Source organism: Ambystoma mexicanum, chromosome 8 (genome assembly GCF_040938575.1).
Source record: "Ambystoma mexicanum isolate Mex_15411 chromosome 8, UKY_AmexF1_1, whole genome shotgun sequence".
Taxonomy (NCBI): domain Eukaryota; kingdom Metazoa; phylum Chordata; class Amphibia; order Caudata; family Ambystomatidae; genus Ambystoma; species Ambystoma mexicanum.
In genome coordinates this window covers 535730766-535746923 of record NC_090929.1, presented here as the reverse complement: position 1 = coordinate 535746923, position 16158 = coordinate 535730766, and the positions used below count along the sequence as shown (strand labels likewise).

At 54.9% G+C, this 16158-nt stretch overlaps 1 protein-coding gene and 1 long non-coding RNA gene across 9 annotated transcripts in view; one reads left to right on the top strand and one right to left on the bottom strand.

Moving 5' to 3' along the window:
- WRAP73 (WD repeat containing, antisense to TP73) overlaps positions 1–16158 on the top strand; it is a 1098908-nt gene that overhangs the window by 919231 nt on the left and 163519 nt on the right. The window lies entirely within an intron of this gene.
- LOC138472189 (uncharacterized) overlaps positions 1–16158 on the bottom strand; it is a 156639-nt gene that overhangs the window by 59033 nt on the left and 81448 nt on the right. The window lies entirely within an intron of this gene.

The following is a 16158-nucleotide window of genomic DNA, read 5'->3' as shown; positions in this document are numbered from 1 at the left end:
CCGAGGTTGGTGAGAGTGGCCCAGTTGCAGATCCAGTGCAGTTCCAGTGAAGAATTTTGCAAGGGAGAGGCAGAGAGAAAGCAGAAGCAAAGAGGAAGGTCTTGAGGTGCTTCCCGAACCGGAGATGGTTCCCCTCAAGTTCCAGTGAGGCTAGAAGGCTGTTACAGAGGGAGGGCCCTGCCGCGGAGAGAGATCTACCCCCAGCTAGTTGCTTTGAGAAGCGGATGACCCTGACATGCAAGGTGTGCATCACACACACCTGCAAAGCAGGCCGTGGCCATCACTGTTATGTCACTCAAACCCTCCCAAACCACAACATGACATGGCAAGCAATACCCATACACCAACACAGTAACAATAAGGTACACATTGCCATGTCCAAAATGTACAGTGGCATCAGACAATGATGCCTGACCTGGAATCAGATGAAATGACTGACCAACAACCTCCCACCCAAAATAAGTCATTTCCAAATGCATTACAAGAGTTGTAGACGTAACATAACAATTAATGCCTGTCTACATGCACATTGTGCATTGCAAAATCAACACTGCAGCTTCTGTGTGCTGTGTCCTACTCCTGCAACACACTGCTAAGCGCACAGCACAGTGAACAGCCATTGTGTGTGATGCACACCCTGAGCATCACATCTAAGCGACAGACCACATCAAAAAGCAAATTAGGCATGTACAGGATCCATAATTGGTCACAGAACATGTGCTGCAGGGACACAGTGGGCACCAGAAGGCAAACGGTGTACACGTGGATATGCAAGGGTGGTAGTACATGTAGTGCATCAGAGTGCAAGTGTGTGGGTCAGCAAGGACATGCACTCAACATATGCATGTGCAATCAAGTGACCATCAGTGTTCTCTACACATCACATGTGAACATTCACCATGTGTACACCCCAGCATGTCAAACCATAACTATCTCCTTGCACCTGAAAGGTAAACACAACACATGAACAGGCATTGATCAGCAGAACACAACATGTACATAGGATACCACCATTACAATGTCAGGGTTCCCATCACACTGCAGGGCAGGGCAACTATCAACAACCCCCCCCCTCCCTCACAAATGACCATGACCCACTGAACAACTGCACCTGGGTCTTGGAGCCTTCAACCCTCAATTCCACCTGGCCACAGGATCACCTTTACCCTTCGTCACCATCTCCCACCTTGTGTGTAAAAAGGTGCCTGCACCCTCAGAATCCACACTCATTTCCAAAATCACAAAATCCAAGGCATAAAAACGAACCAGAACACCCTCCAGTAGATGACTTGACGTAGCAGTACCTCACAAAGGCCAAGTACTACCACAATGATGCAACAACCAAGGTAGCACAGTAAAACAATGTCACAACAGGTTGTGAACCATGTGTGGTACATAACATAGGATGATGCACCATGAACGGATGTGTACTGTCACAGGTCCCGTGTACAGGCGCGGGAGTGTCACGAAACAACCACCCCCACCGTGTCCCGGGTGCCTGCAAGGTCAATCTCACACAGGCCCCTGAGACCCTGGTGGCGAAGGAGGTTCAGGGATATGCAGTCGGGACAGGTGTTGGCACACTGGATAACTGGAATGAGTGGCAGGAGAGGGGGGGAGGAATGACACATGAAAGTAGGGAATGCACGAAAATGTACTACCTGCATGAACACATACACAATCCAAACAAACTTGGACATCATTGTCATGGCCTTCTGTAGTCCAGGCTTAGGAGTGGCACGAACCAACCACCCCCTCTAGGGTTTTGGCGCCTGCAAGTTCGGGGCTTACACAGGCATCCGCAACCCCAGCGGGGAAAGAGGGTTAGGGAACGTTGCTTGGATAGGTACATGAAGCAGGAACACCGGGTAGAGGGTGCAGGGTTCAAAATTGCATAGGATTCCGGGTGATTAGGGGGAAAAAAACATACCAAATTGAATTAGACATACATCCATGCATTAGTGCACCCCCCAGCAAGCCTATGCAGAGCAGTTTGAAAGAAAAACAACAAGACACTTAGCTCTGGTTTTGAGTGCTGGCCTCCTGCCTGCGCACTCTCAGGTCCAGTTACAGGAGCACTGCAATGCTGCAAAGAGAGCCACAGTCAACAACCTGTACGTGCCAATTACACAAAAACACACCACCAAACATGCCCCATAGCAACAAACTACTCTACAAACAGACAATCTGGTGTAGATGCTTCGTACCCATATATAACATTACCCCTGTGATGGGTCATACACAGTCAATGCAGTAAGTCAGCCGCCGGTGGGTGCGTGGCAAATGGAACACCAATGTGTCACAATTCACACAACATGCAATGTTCCCTGGGTAAGCAGACATACCCATATAGCAAGCCATGACTTCAGAGCAAGTTGTGTACCACCATGACAGAAACAAAGTTGGCAGTGCATTTATCATAATGTACATGGAAATGAAATGCACTGCACCCGAGTATGTCCCTTGCTGTATGTCCCTGTGAGCTGCCCCTTTCCATGTCTCGGAAGGCTACATGGTTGATACAAGTGCCTCGATGGACCTTGGTGTACCGGAGGGTATGTGCCACTGCCCCTGCAGGTGTCCAGACAACCTTACAATCAACAGCCATCAGTCCACCAACACATCTGAGCTGCATTGTGTGCTTCAACACCAATATTCGTCCAAGCTCACCCTCAGTGCTGTGACTAAGCCTGCATGTGCAACTCGCCTGGTGCAAGCTTTGCTGTGTTGTGGCCCCCCTGTGCTGCTCACCTTGCCTGGAGTTCCTTGGAACATGTCAGCAGTTCTAGGATGTAGGTCTGCAATCCCTGTGCCTCTGCTTGTACACACATGTGCATGTGGGCACCAACAAACGTGTCCAGAATTCCGTCGTCCAATGGGCCATGTCTGCTGGCAAAGGTGCTCTGGAGGATCATCCCCCTGCAGAAAGGGCATGAAACACATGATTAATGCTTCAAAGTCATCTGTGTGTGTCTCTTCAGACATCTCATTACTTGGCCATGTCAGAGAGTCACATCATAAATCACACCATCAGTCTGTCTTTCACATCCAAAGTGTGGAACACTATCTACAGCATGAATTGCAACAAGCACGTGTACAGTAAAGATAAGAAACATACTACACAATGCATAGCAATGAATGTACACATTAATCATGAAACACCCCATCTAGCAAAAGCTGAACAGTGGACAATAACACTAAAATCATCCCCACTAGGGGTTTAAACACAAGTCACACAGCACCAGACATGCCACAGAAAAGACAGTCCAAAGCACTTGTGTAAAAGGTTGTGACACCGAACCATCCTTGCGAGCCCATGGATAAGGGAGGCAGGAGTGGCATATGTGAGTCAAGGACCCCAAGCAGCATACACAAGACAAGCCTGAAGGGCCCAGCTGGAACAGACCGTGGATGCCTTCAAAAGCCACAAAGCACCGCACTGTCACATGAAAGCACAATAGACAAGCAATTTTAAACTATATTAACTAATTACACTAACTATGGAAAACCTACATTACGTAATTAAACTAACTATCAAACAGAAACTTAACTAACTAAACTAAAAGAAAAATCAAAAATGGCCACATACGACCCGGGGGGGGAGGGGAGGCACCCAGGAGGGGGGAGGTACAGGGTGCTGCTCAACATCCACATGCGAGGATGCTGAGCCAAATAAAAAACCTCCATGGGCTCAACGCCTGCACAGCCTGACCTATGTGGGAGATAGATAGTCGTCCGAGTCTGGCTCATCCTGTAAAGGAGGACGTGGCACAGTAGCCTGGCCACGCCTAGCCGCAGCTTGCCCCTCGTCGGCAGCAAGTCTGCCGGACGGGTGAGCCTGGTTCTGTGTGGCGATGTGACGTAGGTCTGCATGCAGAACCTCACGTGATACACGTGCTTCCTCTTGCAAGGTAGCACGTGTAACACGGAGTTCCTCCTGCAAGGCCTGGCTGGACAACCGCTGCACCTCCCGGCAAGCCTGTAGCTCAGCCGAGATGGTACGCTCAAGCTGTGCAAACCTCTCCTCTGCCTGCTGCCTCTGGGACATCATAAGGACACCCAGAGTGGATCTGAGGGAAGCATACTCCTCCCTCAGGGCATCCATGTGCGCCTCTGCGTGAGCAGCAATTGCTTGACGCAGAGACGACATTTCAGTCTGGCGTGCCCAGCCTGAGCGAGCGGGCCGTGGACCGTGCCGTCTGCTGCTGGAGAAGCACCTGCCTAGCAGGGGGGAGCACAGATCGGGCCACACGCTCCATGCTCTCAGCGATGTTCTCCATTGCTGCCCCCTGCCGTTCTCGAATTGGCAGTCATGTCTTGCTCCCACTCAGCATACTGCGCTTGCGCGCGGCGACCGCGTTGCCGGGCTTGACCCCTGCGGGACCCAAGGACCGGGGGTCCTCGCTGTGTTGGCACCGCCCGCGGCTGCACAACTACATGCCCCCGTCGACGTGATGTCCCAGGCACATCAGTGACTGGTGTGCAGGGTGACCCTGCGTCCCGATCCACCACGGGCAGAGGAACCAAGACTGTCTGATCCCTCAGTGCAGGTGTCGCAGACAGAGGAGTGTCCACATCAGAATCACTCACCCCTGACACATGGACTTGATGCTCCTCCAACTCAACATGGACGTCAGAGTCGTCATCAAGGCTGGACTCTTAGGCAGCCAGAGATAAGATGGACTGTAGCACTTGGGGGTTTTCGTGGCCTACCACCCCACGACCCCCACTAGTGGCGGGTTGATGTAGTGGTAACAACCCTGTGTCTAGCATGACACCATCCTCCGCCTCCATTGCGTCATCACCTGAAAAATAGAGAGAAAAAAGGTCACTACACATGTCAGAAGCACACAACACCCACACACACTGACAGCAAACGCATCAGGCAGACATGTGACACACAACATATAACCTGGCATGCATGCTGGGTCAACTTTGAATTGCTTCTGTGATCAGACCTGTTGAAAGGTGGCAGTTTCCATGGAAGTGGGTCTATGCAGTGCAGAAAATGTGTACGCCACTCACTACCTACATGTACAAGGACTCCATGGTGTGTGCCAGGAAATGTGAAGGCAGTGCAATGTCAAATTCAGACATCACATGCATTGTGCATTCAATGTGTACCATATCTAGAAGCCAAGCACCCCTCCACCCCAGTACCAAAGCAGGGATGCCTAGCATGGTATCAAATGGCTGACCATACACCTGTGTATTGACAGGCAGTGTTGACTGGCATCAGCAGCTTAATGTGATTCAAGTGACAACACTGCAAATGATGCTGGGACAGTAAGCAGGACACATGATGAAAACTCTGGATTCCGCCCATGTGTGAAGAAGACACAACAACAGTTGGACAGAGTCATTGGCCATTGAACAGGCTGAGGCCTGTGAGCCACACAGATTGTCAGACCCTAAACATGTGTGCAACGTAGGACTGAGCCACAGTTGACATGGGAAGGCTGATGAGATGGCAGGCAGTGTATGCAACCAAGTACTTGTATTACAGTGATCATCCAGTCAAGGACACATAGGGGCATGCGTGCAATGCACATGGAGCATGAATGGGCACTCCTGTCCCTGCGGGACATCTGACCTATGCACAGTACAAGTGAGATACCCTGCATCAAGTACTAAGGCTGTACCACACGGCATATGTTTGGCAGATTCTACGCTGGAAGTTAGCATCTACACAGGACGCATGAACAAAAAAGTACACATTGGCAAGATTGAAGAACAACAGTGCAAAGGTGGAATTGGGGTGCAGAGTGGCGGAGGAGGGGCAAGGGTGCATGCCTACATGGAGGCCCCGCATGCAGGCAGAGGAGACATGCATGACGGAAGCATTGCATTACTTACACATCAGAACCATGTACACGTCACATGTAGTGGCAATCATGCACAACACATCCCACAAGTGAAACACACACGTCCTCAACAAACACGCATCAACACTCACTGGACTGGGCATCAAAGTCCAGCATCTCTCCCACTCCTTCGACCAATTCAGGTGGTATGAACTCCGCAACGAGTGCCTCATGCGGAGTGAGCTCTTCCTCCTCTGGTGCAGGCCCACCGCCAGTCACCAGAGTCAAGTTGTAATTAGAGGCACGCTTAGCCTTAGTGCTGCGTTTGATGTCATTCCAACGCTTTTTGCACTCTTGCGCTGTGCGCACCTCATGGCCGAATGAACTGACATGTTCCGCAACATGCTTCCAGTGGGTGTCAAGTTGGGCAGCCGTAGTCTGACTATTGGCACCCACTAGCATGTTACGGCTGTGGCCCCGCACGTAGTCCACGAGGAAGTCCAGTTCCTGCTTGCAGAAAGGCTTCTTCCTCGACGTGCAGGAGGTTGTGGCTGTGTGTGGGGTCCCAGCCTGTGCTGCAGGTGCAACCTTCCTCCTCTTGGACTGTGGCGCAGACCCTGGCTGGCTAATGCCGCCCTGACCAGTATGGTCAGTGGGTTCGGTGGATTGAGCCAAGGGAGTGGCAGGTGGAGGGATGACCAAAGGCCTGACTTGTGTCAGTGGCAGCTGGGTGCCCACTAATGGACGCTGCGCAGCAACATCAGCTGTGGCAGGGTCATTGACTGCAACGGTCCTGGTTGGCAGACTCACAACCGGGGTGCTGTTGGGTGCAACTGCCCCTGCACTTGCCAACACCCAACTGTTCGGGGGCAGCAGATGACATGACTGCCCCAGGGACACGTGTCTTGGTCTGAGCAGCCCGGCCTGCCCCTGTGGTTTCCCTCCTGGCCTGTTGGAGATCTACCAAGGGCTCCTCAAGTGCCAACGCAGCCTGCGCTGGCAGACCCTGAGCCTGGGTGGCGGTGTCCACAGTTGCACCTGCAACTACCACTACCCTTGGGCCTGTGGCAGTCGATGGAACGGACTGCCGGGTCACACGGGCGCCAGTGCCAGATGCAGAAGCTGCATCCCCCTGAACCACAGGGGGTGGTGGCATGACTGCACCGACACATGGCACAACATTGTGCTCAAGTGGCCCACCCCTGCCTCTTCCCCCTCTGTGGCCGCCCTGGACACCCTGGAGTCCCCCCTACTCCCTGGTCACCACGGCCACGTCCCCGACCACGCCCGCCATGAGGAGGACACCCAGCTGAGGCGCCCCTCACCTTTGGTGGCCTCCCAACCATGGCACAGATGTAGTAGTGCCGGCACAGATGGAGTGGTGCCAATGGAATGTGTACACCACAATTGACCTGGGCAATTGGGGTGAAGGGGGTAGGAAGCAAGATGTTAACAGCCCCCCTGCACCTGCAAGGCTGTATGTGACCCCGGTGATGTAGTGACGGGTCACGCAAAGCTCAGGCACCCCAAAACTGCAGTAAAAGCGTGCACGCAACCCTGCAGCCTACGTGCGTGGATTCAACCTCCCGCAGTACGCGGTGGCACCCAGTAACACGAATAACGCGTACGCGTGGGACACGCAGGCTACTATGACATCGAAAATGGGTGCGATACACAGGGGCACCCACAGTGGCAAAAAGAGCATGTGCGACTCATCGTCTAACTAGCACGATGCAGAAAAACATGCGTAGCCAATACCCCCGCCAAAAGAAGAGATACGTCTTTGATATCTGTGAAGTTGTGATGGCGCGCGAAACAGGAAGCAGCAACACACGTCGGTCTCCACGAAAGGCACATACAGCGAACTGCTGGGCCCGCTCACCTTTAACCTGTGCTGAGGGGAAACGCCCGCGCGCGTCACGTCACTTACGCGCATGGGCCCTTTCCTCAGATTACACGCGGACGTGCAGTTTTTCACGCACGCTGAAATGCCCATGCACGCCTGTGTGCGTCACGTCACAGGGGCGCTTGCGCTTGAGGGGCCTTCTGTCCAATGAAATTGCGTATGCGTGCAGACGCGCTTACGCGCTAAGGGCCTTTCCTCGAATTACACGCTGACGTGCAGAATTTTCACATGCCAAATCACTCCGTATCAAGCTGGCCACGCGTAAGCACACCGAAGACCACGCTCCTGCTCAGAAGGCCGAATTACTGCCCCCCAGAGCCCCGAGCACGCTCCCACCTGCCATCTGCTGCTGCCTGACTGCCTGCTGCCCACGTGCCCTGCCATTTGCTGCCTGCACATCAGCCAGGGGTGCTGTTGCTGTGACCACCCCTGCTGGAACCGAAGACTCCCGACTGGGATTCCATCGCTCCACAGCCCAGCCCCAGGACCCAGTTGCCCACCCACTCCTGCCTCTGGGGTTGTCATGTCGGGCACTGCAACATCTGGCACCACTGACAACCCCCGGCCAGAGAGGCAGCGGGGCACCAGCTTCAGTGCCAGGGAAGTTGATGTCCTGGTGGAGCAAGTCCTGGGGCAGCATGATGCCCTCTTCGGAAGTTCCCGCGCCGACAAGGAAGGACGGACTCGGATCTGGACTGACATCGTGACTGCCATCAACAAGGAGGGGGTGGCAGTCCGCGACTTACAACATGTCAAGAAGCGCTGGGAGGACTTCAGGTCCAGGACCCTGAACAAGGCCCGGCACCTCTTGAAGGCAGCGGATGCTAAGGGGCGCCGGGGCCACTTGTCGGAAGATCAGATTAGGGTCCTGGAACGCATATCCCCAGCGCTCCACGTCCAGGTCCTTGAGTGGCAGACCCGTCTGGAGTCGAGCGGTAAGTGTACATGCATCATGATTGTGAGCTGTGCGTGTGGTGATGTTTCAGTAGTGTGCAGGTTGCACATCTGTTTGTATGGGGTCGAGTATGGGTGGGGGTGTACAGGGCCGTGAGGCTAAAACATGCGAGGGCTGTAATGTGTGAGACATGGATGGTGCTTGTGTGTGTAGGCTTGCATGCCAAATGCAGTTGTGTGGGCACACATGTTTGGATGAATGTGTATGTAAGTAGACATGTTTGTGATGTCACGCATGTATGTTGTTTTCAGCTGCATGTATCAGCACTGTGTACATGTGCATTTGTGTGTATTTGACAAGGGTGCAACAGTGATGCAACATGGATGCATGTGACAGCGGGATGTGGAAGCCTGATTGGCAGATGTGACATGGATGCCCATCTGAACACTGCGACACTTGGCAGAGGTGTACACATGCATGCAAGTGTGGTGGTGTGTGTACATGTGTAGTGCACTTCCTGTGTTGCATGTGATGTCTGGCTCAGCTTTGCCTGCTCATGCTGTTGTATGTGTATGGATGGTGCTGGCAGTTGCGATATGGCTGTGGTATGGCTCATGTGTGCGAGTTGAAATGACATGTGTGTTGGGGATTGTGATGGCATGTCTGAGGTTTGCCAATGCCACTCATGTACAACTGTCATGTGTGTATGTGTCCATTGTACAGTGCCCTGATGCCTGCGTTTTATTTCTCCCTGTCTGCAGCGTCAACTGATGAAGAGGGCGGAGAAGGTGTTGTGGAGCACAGCGGCGGGGATCCCACCGCCAGCCGGAGACGCAAGGCCCGGCTCCCCTACCATGTTGTGATCTCGTCGGGGAGTGAGGAGTCCGGTGCCGCGTCCCAGGCTGCAGCTGCCGGGGGGAGGTCCAAGAGGCGGAGGTTGGAGTTGGACTCCTCGGGAGCAGAAGGGGCAGCTGGGACCCCACAGGGCCCAACGGGGGAAGATGGCACGGAGTCATCCAGGTTGGTGGGGGGTTTGGTGGAGGAGGAGGACGTGCAAGCAACAGAGATTGGGTCTGGAGGTGGGGATCCCACTGGTGCTAGTGGTGCAGTGCAGGACCAGGGACAGGAGGCAGCACAGGCCGCCGCGGAGGTGCCTGTGTGCAATCCTGTCCCTGATCCTGTCCCTGCATCATCTTGCACCAGCAGGGATGCCTACATCCAGACCCGTTTTCAGGCAGGGGATGAGCTCACGACAATTGGCCTTCCTCTGCCTGCGGACGTGGCTATCCGGGTCCGGGTTGAGCCTGTCCTGACTGGTGTGGCGTTGTCAACGGGCCCTGCGAGGTGACCTGCAGTCTTTTCATGAGGAGACTGCACGTCATCTCGAATGGCTCGTTGACAGCGTCGGCCTACTGGGACAGGTCACCCAGGCCGGATTCCTCCGTTTGATGGGGCTTGCTGCGACCCCCTCCTCAACTGAACCACCTGTGCGGCAGTCGTCCTCCGTGCCATCTTCCCACCCATCAGTCACCTGGGTGCCATGTGGAGCTGCCTCTGACGGTGCGGCCAGGCTGGTGGAGGAGGCATCCCTGCCACAGTCGGGAGTCGGACGTCCAGCAGGGGTGGCCACATCGATTGCACCCCAGCCAGCGGAGGATGTGCAGGCAGCAGGAGGCAGTGCACGGGCAGAGGCACAGCAGCAGCAGCAACGTGGTGGGAGCCATGAAGGTTTGGGGCCTTCAACATCGGAGGGGCAGGCATCAGCCGGAGGGCAGGAGGACCCAGGACAGAAAGTGTCTTCCGTGTGGCAGCGGTTGGGCCACGCCATAGATGCGGAGCGGCAGCGGACAGAAGAGGCACGGCTCACGATGGTCAGGGCGGAGAACTCCATGTGGAGGGCCCTGAGGCGGGCCGAGTGCCTCGAGGCAATCCGCAGGGGATTGGAGGTGGACACGTCGACGGCCCTGCGGACCCTCCGGGCCATGGAGGAGGACCGCCTCTGGGACATTGAGCAGGAGTTTGATGATGCCCTGGCCCGGGACATCCAAAAGTGAGCCGTCAGACTAGCCCGCTGCCCTTGTACATAGTTATGTAGTTAGTGTTAGGTTTCCTTTGTTTTTGAATTTTTTTTGGACCTTTTGGACAATGGGTCACATTTTTGTATATAGTTTTTTTTTATTAGTTAGTGTTAGATAGGTTTCATTTCTTTTGTTGGGATAATGGACCCTGGCTTGTTCATCTGTACATAGTTCACTGTTGGATTTTCTTTTTCTTTTACAATTTACCCATGTAGCAATGGCTTTCAATTATAATTTTCCATTGGATTTTCTTTTGTGGACTGTGACTTTGGACACCATTCCTTTGGATTATGATTTTTGGTTTTGCTTTTTTTCACGGACATGCTTCTTTTCATTTTTTTACATTCCCATTTCTGTTTGTTTATTTTTGATTCAATTTATGTTTCCTTTAATACATATTTTTTGGTCAAACTTCAATGTGTAGTATCATCTCATTGGTTTCATGCATATCATGATATGGGTTTTGAGATTCACTGACACCCATTGGGTGTATGTGAGGGACATGTGTTCATTTCCAAACTTGCAATTGGTGTTCTATCATGTTATTGCCATTTCTAAGTGGGTGGATGCAATACTCGGGTGGGTGTTTTGCATTTGGAGGCTGACCATAGGGACCAGGGATCTAGATTGTGATGACATGTTGGCTGGGGAACATGAGTTGGGGCCTGCTGGCAGGTGCCCCACAGTGCTGGGGGTGCAGGGGAACATGAGTTGGACATGAGTGGGGGCCTGCTGGCAGGTGCCCCACAGTGCTGGGGGGTGGGGGTGCAGGGGAACATGAGTTGGACATGAGTGGGGGCCTGCTGGCAGGTGCCCCACAGTGCTGGGGGGTGGGGGTGGTGGGAGACATGGGTGGGGGCCTGGTGGAGGCTGTCCCTGCACTGCTGGGGGTGGGGGTGATAGGGGACATGAGTGGGGGCCTGGTGGAGGCTGCCCCTGGTGGCTGGGGGGTGGGGGTGATGGGAGACATGGGTGGGGGCCTGGTGGAGGCTGCCCCTGCACTGCTTGGGGGTGGGGGTGGGGGTGGTGGGCGACATGGGTGGGGGCCTGGTGGAGGCTGCTCCTGGTGGCTGGGGGGTGGGGGTGATGGGAGACATGGGTGGGGGCCTGGTGGAGGCTGCCCCTGCACTGCTGGGGGGTGGGGGTGGTGGTAGACATGGGTGGGGGCCTGGTGGAGGCTGCCCCTGCACTGCTGGGGGGTGGGGGTGATAGGGGACATGAGTGGGGGCCTGGTGGAGGCTGCCCCTGGTGGCTGGGGGGAGGGGGTGATGGGAGACATGGGTGGGGGCCTGGTGGAGGCTGCCCCTGCACTGCTGGGCAGTGGGGGTGGTGGGAGACATGGGTGGGGGCCTGGTGGAGGCTGCCCCTGGTGGCTGAGGGGTGGGGGTGGTGGGAGGAGACATGGGTGGGGGCCTGGTGGAGGCTGCCCCTGCACTGCTGGGGGGTGGGGGTGATAGGGGACATGAGTGGGGGCCTGGTGGAGGCTGCCCCTGCACTGCTGGGGGGTGGGGGTGATGGGAGACATGGGTGGGGGCCTGGTGGAGGGTGCACCACAGTGCTGGGGGGTGGGGGTGCAGGGGAACATGAGTTGGACATGAGTTGGGGCCTGCTGGCAGGTGCCCCACAGTGCTGGGGGGTGGGGGTGATGGGAGACATGAGTGGGGGCCTGGTGGAGGCTGCCCCTGGTGGCTTGGGGTGATGTGAGACATGGGTGGGGGCCTGGTGGAGGCTGCCCCTGCACTGCTGGGGGGTGGGGGTGGTGGGAGACATGGGTGCGGGACTGGTGGAGGCTGCCCCTGGTGGTTGGGGGGTGGGGGTGATAGGGGACATGAGTGGGGGCCTGGTGGAGGCTGCCCCTGCACTGCTGGAGGGTGGGGGTGGTGGGAGACATGGGTGGGGGCCTGGTGGAGGCTGCCCCTGCACTGCTGGGGGCTGGGGGTGGTGGTAGACATGGGTGGGGACCTGGCGGAGGCTGCCCCTGCACTGCTGGGGGGTGGGGGTGATAGGGGACATGAGTGGGGGCCTGGTGGAGGCTGCCCCTGGTGGCTGGGGGGAGGGGGTGATGGGAGACATGGGTGGGGGCCTGGTGGAGGCTGCCCCTGCACTGCTGGGGGGTGGGGGTGGTGGGAGACATGGGTGGGGGCCTGGTGGAGGCTGCCCCTGGTGGCTGGGGGGTGGTGGGAGACATGGGTGGGGGCCTGGTGGAGGCTGCCCCTGCACTGCTGGGGGGTGGGGGTGATGGGAGACATGGGTGGGGGCCTGGTGGAGGGTGCACCACAGTGCTGGGGGGTGGGGGTGCAGGGGAACATGGGTTGGACATGAGTTGGGGCCTGCTGGCAGGTGCCCCACAGTGCTGGGGGGTGGGGGTGATGGGAGACATGAGTGGGGGCCTGGTGGAGGCTGCCCCTGGTGGCTTGGGGTGATGGGAGACATGGGTGGGGGCCTGGTGGAGGCTGCCCCTGCACTGCTGGGGGGTGGGGGTGGTGGGAGACATGGGTGCGGGACTGGTGGAGGCTGCCCCTGGGGGTGGGGGTGATAGGGGACATGAGTGGGGGCCTGGTGGAGGCTGCCCTTGGTGGCTTGGGGTGATGGGAGACATGAGTGGGGGCTTGGTGGGGGCTGCCCCTGCACTGCTGGGGGGTGGGGGTGGTGGGAGACATGGGTGGGGGCCTGGTGGAGGCTGCCCCTGCACTGCTGGGGGGTGGGGTGGTAGACATGGGTGGGGGCCTGGCAGAGGCTGCCCCTGCACTGCTGGGGGGTGGGGGTGATAGGGGACATGAGTGGGGGCCTGGTGGAGGCTGCTCCTGGTGGCTGGGGGGTGGGGGTGATGGGAGACATGGGTGGGGGCCTGGTGGAGGCTGCCCCTGCACTGCTGGGGGGGTGGGGGTGGTGGAAGACATGGGTGGGGACCTGGTGGAGGCTGCCCCTGGTGGCTGGGGGTGCAGGGGGACATGCGTTGGTGGGCAGCAGTGCAAGGTGACATGTGGGTTGGCTGGGGGGCATGGCCATGGTGGATGGGGTGCCTGCAGGACATGTGCAGGGTAGGCCCCTGTGGTGTGGGCCACCTGCAGGGGCCGTGGAGGGTGTAGAGGGAACACCTGGGAGGACCCACGCGTGCAATTCACGTGTGGTGCTCCCCGCGCACCCCTGTAATACACGTACCCTGATGGAATCGCGTGTGATACTTTCCACGCACCCCTGAAATACACGTACCCTGCTGATTTTGCGTGTGATACTTACCGCGCACCCCTGGAATACACCTACCCTGATGGAATCGCGTGTGATACTTCCCGTGCACCCCTGGAATACACGTACCCTTCTGATGTCGCGTCTGAAACTTCCCGCGCACCCGAAATACACGTAGCCAGGACATCCGCGTGTGGAACTTCCCGCGCACCCCTGGCATACACGTACCCTGCTGATATCACGTGTGAAACTTCCCGCGCACCCCGAAATACACGTAGCCAGGACATTCGTGTGTGGAACTTCCCGCGCACCCCTGATATACACGTACCCTGCTGAATTTATGTGTGAAACTTCCCGCGCACCCCTGATGTACACGTACCCTGATGGAATCGCGTGTGGAACTTCCAGCGCACCCCTGAAATACACGCACCCAGCTGAAATGACGTGAGGTACTTCCCGCGCACCCCAGTGATGCACGTAGCCCGCTTGCCGTGCTGGTACAGGGTTAGCGCAGCCCTTTGCACTGGATTGGGGATTTTGATGGCTTTTCCCTGCGTGAGAGGCGTTCTTGGGGGCGTAACTGGCGCTGCTGCAGGGTCGCTGCGCCACTGTGCGCCACGGCTGGTTTTGGTAGCTGGAATCCATGAATACGCTGTGCGCGGAAATTGATTTTAGCGCACGCGGCTGGCGCAGGGATTCGCACGCGCACACTGTGCGCCAGCCGCGTGCGCCACTTGTGTGCTAAATTCTATGAATTACCCCCTATGTGTCGAAAACTGGCGTTTTAACACTTTCTTTTACATGGAACAAGAACTTAGTATTAACTTAGTATAACTTCTGTGCCTGGTCTTCCTTTATAATGCCCTGTACCTTCCTATCGCCCATTACCATGCCTACATCTTCAAGATGCATCTCGGTTCTAATCACAATTCGCTGAACGCACACAAACTTAGCAAACATTGTAGAAGGATGTATTTCTCTTCTGTATGAGGAGAAACGTACATAAGAGACAACTAGTCCTATGGAATGCACAATATAATGTATATTATACATAGAGCAATAGTATATGTAGTCTATTGAACCACACAAGTGGTACCTTCCTATCGCCCATTACCATGCCTACATCTTCAAGATGCATCTCGGTTCTAATCACAATTCGCTGAACGCACACAAACTTAGCAAACATTGTAGAAGGATGTATTTCTCTTCTGTATGAGGAGAAACGTACATAAGAGACAACTAGTCCTATGGAATGCACAATATAATGTATATTATACATAGAGCAATAGTATATGTAGTCTATTGAACCACACAAGTGTAAATGTCTTTGTGTAGTGCATGCCTAAAATAATCACTTCTAAATGATTCCAGTTCTGTCATCTATGGAAGGTAAGGCATAGTGATGTAGTGATTTGCAGAGCAGGAAATCTGAGATTTTAACCAAGGAAAGCTAGTCCTAAAGTGTGTCATTCAGGCAGCAGACTACCAACCTCTCAACATATCATTACTTCTGTACTCGTAGTCCATAATCGTATGTTATCCTATATCTATATGTTACTGGGAAGGAACCAGTTTATAATGTAGAGCAGCACTGATTTAAAAACAAACCCTCAGATGGGAGTTTTCTTAAACATGGTGTCTTGAATTCTCCCTCTGCTGACCCACTCGCTGACAGCAGTGAGTGTTTAGATATTTTTACAACTTTCCTTACTACATCAAAGGACTCTTCTCCTATGTTTGCGAGACCTGTGGGACACTGTGTGGAATAGGGGATACAGGGTTGCAATTTTCCGACTTTCAGAATGCTGTCCTATTCCATAGCAAGAGATTCTGTGGCTAGTGACACAATGTTTCTAGCTCCCCCTCAATGGAGCGAAATGGTCTCAAAGTTTACCTGGTGTGTTTCCAGCCTTGAAATCCCATGCAGGAAACGGTGACCAGCTCTGCAAAGCTGCAACCGGAAGGGTCATGGGAGAAAGCTGAAAACCCAAATGCCATTACGTTTTTAAACCAATGGCAGGCAGGACTTGACTGAGGACCTTTAGTCCAAAGCAGCCTCAGGTGCACAAAGATACTACTAGGCATCCCACTCTAATTATATCACCACTGTAATTTTTTTTCTTCTAATTGTCTCGCGGTAATTTGGATGACTAACTATGCAAAATATGCATCCAGCCCACAGTACACATACCAATTAAATCATCCAAAGATGGCAATTGATCACCACTAACAGAAATCAAGCATAAGAATACTACACCTCTCAGTCCTGACCAATCTATCCTCACATTA